Source organism: Notothenia coriiceps, unplaced genomic scaffold (genome assembly GCF_000735185.1).
Source record: "Notothenia coriiceps isolate Sejong01 unplaced genomic scaffold, NC01 NC01_scaffold00037244, whole genome shotgun sequence".
Taxonomy (NCBI): Eukaryota; Metazoa; Chordata; class Actinopteri; order Perciformes; family Nototheniidae; genus Notothenia; species Notothenia coriiceps.
The window spans coordinates 15833982-15838952 of record NW_011369945.1 but is presented as its reverse complement, the minus strand read 5'-3'; positions in this window follow the sequence as shown (position 1 = coordinate 15838952).

The following is a 4971-nucleotide window of genomic DNA, read 5'->3' as shown; positions in this document are numbered from 1 at the left end:
ACACCAACCATAAAATCACAATTTTTTTTACAGTAAGTAGTGTTATTTAATAAGATAGTATATATATTAAATTGGCCGGGACGATTTGCTCCGTCTTCGCCGACCGTAAAGGAGGAGAGTGAACTTTCTGATGCCTCCCTATCCCAGACGTTTAATCAAACACACGCACATATATACCGATATATCCACGAGACTGTCAAGGTGAAGGACGGGCTTGTAATGGAGATGCCGACGCAGCGCAGCTTTATCTGAAGTTAGGTAAAGGCTGGCGCTCGGGTCGCCGGCTCTGCGAACGACGTCGGCATTTGCGCCGCGCAGGACCACCTTATCGGTGGTAGACGATCTCCAGCCGACGCTAGGAACGCCTGTCGGGCGCGCCGCGGTCGCAGTTGTGAGCGGCGTCTCTAGGCCGACCTTACATTTCTCATTTCGCAGTGTCCGCTGCGACCAGTCCGCAAGGGCACCGCAGGTCGGCAACTACGCGGCTCCGAGGAAGCGAAGTTTTGCCTGCCGTTTCTCTTAAGAATCGACTAACTTTAAGGGTAATGGTAACCGTATTGCCTCTTTAACATGTGGGCTTGCATTCCATAAGTTAGGAAGACGCTAAACTAAACTGTCACTAAGACGTGAATGAGTAGTTGAGTTGTGTAGTCTATAGGAACCAATTAATTTGTTGTGTAACTATCCAGAATTTAACGCATGTCTTAGCGAAAACACAAAGGGGAAAAATTAAGGACGCGTTTGTTGAACGAAAGAGACTTTACACCTCGCGGTTTCTCTTGATGTGAGTGGGTGTTAGGGGCCGATAACAACACTGCGTGCGACAGGCGAAACTGTTTGAGTGCACTATTCAGTTTGTCCGAGACACTAAGCCTACCTTTATTGGTTAGTATGTTTTTTATTCACTGCATCTAAAATTGAGTAGGATAATAAGGTTGTTGGTAAGATAATAGGATTGTATTTTAAGACGGTCACAGAAATAGAAAAATGAATGAAATTATAACATATGAGAATAAAAGCGATGAGCTCAATGATAAACTTCGTTTTAAGTGGTAATAGCAAAGACTTTCTACACATAGTTAAGGTGGGAAGTTACGTCGATTGAGCGAGCGTTGAGATTAATGGCTTGTTATAGGCCTTTGCTCGTGCATCCTTTTCTAGTGAGTCGAGCGACTAACTTACAAAAGTCGGGCGTTACGTGCCAAAAAATTTCTATAACTAAAAGAACTTATATCTTCCACTCACACTCTCTTACTCAGTCCCTAAAGCCCACTACCCTCTGTAGTAAGGTACGGGTAGTCATTTTGTACTCTTTATTCGTATCGTTTGGCATAGGTGGGCAAGCAAGGACAAAACCTATCCACGCAGCTACCCAAAGTAAGGTAAAGTTTCACAAAACTGCGAGGCCGTATGTGAACTAGGCGTGTGACGGTTGAAGTTGTAGGTTAGTGTCTCAAAGAGTTCGATTCGGTGTACCATATCAGGGTTCTGCTTATCGACTCCTAGACCCATTACATCACAGACAGACGGTAGGATTTTGAGGGCTTTTTCCTTGTTAAACTAAAGAGTGCTTAGCTTCCCCTTTATATGTTTTCGTAACATGGTGTTAAATTTGGTTAGTTACTACACATTTAATTGTTCTATTAGACCACAGAAAATCAACTACTGTCAGTCTATCATTGCTACTGTTAGTTAGCTGCAATCGTCTTATTGAATTGCAGGCCCCATTGTTAGGAGGCAATAGGTAACCCTTAATGTTATTTCGCCTGTACTAGTTTATCCGCTTTATATTGTAATGGAAAATTCTATTGGCAATTGATCTTCCCTTGTTGGATAAACTGTGTTCGACTTCGTGACCGGAAGGAATTTTTGATTAAATATTTTAGTGTCAACGTAATGTTAGTTACGTGAGAAGAAAACCGCTCTGTTTTTACACATTAACATTGCTACGTTAAAAAATGTAAGACTGCTTTTTGATTTTTAATAAATGCTTAGTTTCGATTTGTATTTCTTCGTGGGCGGCACTCAATGATTGTGTTCGGATATTTTCCATCTAAAATTTGTTTGAAAATCTCATATTTTCGAAGTGAGCGGCCCTGCACATCTTTAGCGCACACCGTGGGTGCTTGTTTCCGCTCGGAGGTAAGTGAAATCCCAACAACAGGCACCACCTCAGGTGCATAAGACCAGCCTGGTCCAACAATATGTCGCTCAGAAGGTGCACGACGCTGTTTGGAGGTGTCGCGCGCTTTCGGTCGTTTCGGTGTGTGTGTTGAAGTGAAATGACCCGGTTTCTGTCGTTTATGCTAGGAATTGAACGACAAAAGTTTCAAAACAAGTTCCGTAATTTTGCGTATATTGTTGACTACGACTTCCATTAGGTTACAGGTGAAACTTTACCTCAATGACTATTAGGTATGTATTTAAATACAGTTCATAGTGCTCAAAAGATAATATTTCGCATTTGGTCGAAGGCGCAAAACGCCGGTACGGACCGACGCGGTAGTGAGAGTACAGTGGTGACCGCATTGACAAATGCTACCTAACATCCTTGGGGGGGAGCTAAAGGATAACCGAGATTGCCAGTTTTTCTCCCACAGTTAGGTGGTTTTAGTTGGTCTGTTGGTTACTGGGGTCTCCACCAAAAAAAAGGTTTTGGAGAGATTTGTTCCAGTGTTCAATTGAACAGAAACGTAATTTACGAAGCTATGTCCCATGAATAATATGCAATATAGACCTAAGGATTTCGACAATCAGTGAAGCGGTAGTAGACTTCCCACCACAACGGTGATGTATATCATTCAAAAAACACGTGCCTTGGATTATTAGTGTCATGTCGTTTATAACTGGGATATTACAATTATTATGAACTTTGTCTGTACAAAGTAGTCTGTCCAGGAAATATGCCCAAATCAACAAAAACTGCGAGCCGGCAGGCAAGACGCTCCGCTTCTGAAATGCTTCTGAAACGCACCCGGTAGGGTATGACGCCGAAGGAGGCCGGACCAAAACCGCGCCTACGCCGTAACGCGCCGCAGACGGACCCGGTGGAATCTAGGGGTTAGGGAGTGAGAGTGTGTTGTACATAACAGTTAAAGTTTACAGCCTAGAAAACATGGAGCATTTTTTCGCATTGTATTCATTTGTATGTCAACTTGCACATGTTACATTCCCTTCTAAATCTAGGGGGTACAAAGGGAAGTAACAACACACAACTACCGGCCGAGAGAAAAAGGAGAGGAAACTGAATGCTGAAGCCACAAAGTGAGATTTTAATTAATACAAAAGTAAAGAGGCTCACCAGCCAACTTGCAAAACAAATCTAGATACAAAAATATACACTGGAGACATGGACACCACGCTGCACACATCCAGCCAGGGGAGAAGGAGAAAGCGACTGCAACCCTCCTCATGTCCTATATGGAGGCCCTGATTGGAGATTGGGAGCACCTGGGGAGAGGCTGCACCTGAGGACAATCAGGCTGCACCTGGGGAAATCAGAGGGAGAGAGAGAAAAACACACACACACCCACAACGGCACGTATGCATTACAAATCTTGAACAGATTCTCCATAGTCCACATTTCTTGCATCTATCCATGTTTAAGTGACACATTTCAAATGTTGAGCTGAGACAGATAAGTGATGAGCGTATTAAAATGTATGTTTAGAGGGAGATGAATAAGTGGCGGTCCATCCCATAGTTGTAATGGTATTAACTGAAAACCACAAATCCACCTCATTGTGGCTCTAAAGTAACATTTAAATCCACACTCGTAAAAATGGTAGCTTTTACTTATGCACCCATGAACACACACTCACATGCAGATCAAAAGCTGACTTAATAGCTTAGAAGTTGTTACACCTACATTAATATGTGATTCACCCACTTTGTTTCCAATTCATTAAAAATAGGATTGAACTCCTATGACGTGTTAGCAAACATTCCATTGTGGGTGAGGCCTACACTCACCCTCCACCTTATCAGTGTTAACAGGGCCTGTGGACATTTGAGCCACTTTAAGTTCAGGCCAGAGCAGGCAGCATGATGACATCACCTCCAACAGGTATCCTAGGCTGGCTACATGCTCACATTCCCCACAACACTTGCTCCTCTGTTCTCTTCTGCCTTTGTAGTTCTGTAGGGTATGTTTGTCGGATTGTTAACAGGGCCCTGATGACATGTGTGTGGTTCAGTCAGAATAAGACAGTTAAAAAAGCACGACCAAACATTCAAAGATAAAACATGGAAAGCAGATAAGACACTCTGATGGTAATGTGGGGGAGATAAGCATTAGTAATTATATAAATAGTCCTGTATGTTAACCTTTTTTGTTGTTCTGAGAGCACTTTATTATAAAAAGGGTTTACAAAACATTATGTTTATTTGTGCAGGACATGTTTGGCGTGGTGTGTATCCAGTGTTAGGACTAACGCGTNCTTAGTAATGTAGGCTACATGGGGCTATAAAACTAGTCGCCAAAGACCCCACCGTCTCAACCACCGGCAGTGACCCAGATGGAGCAACACCATCTCTAAACAGCTTTAGAGATGGTGTTGCTCCATCTGGGTCACTGCCGGTGGTTGAGACGGTGGGGTCTTTGGCGACTAGTTTTATAGCCCCATGTAGCCTACATTACTAAGGTGCTTCAGGAGATTGGCATTGCTGTTTTTCGATGTGGACAATGCTTTCTGTCCTGCACACAGTTTACATTTTACCGTAATATTTTTTGCGTGCTTTATCCCCACAAATTGAAAATAGTGGTTATATTTCCAAGTTGTAAATGCGCTGCTGCGTGTGTGTGTGTGTGTGTGTGTGTTAGCATTAGCAAGTGTTCGTGTGTGTGTATTTTGCCCATAAGGCAAGACCCGCCCAACTCTGTCTCTGATTGGCTTACCCCGCGTTAACCAATCATCACTCCTCTCTGGTCACTTTCACTTTTCCATGGTGCTGTGAGAGGACATCGCTGTA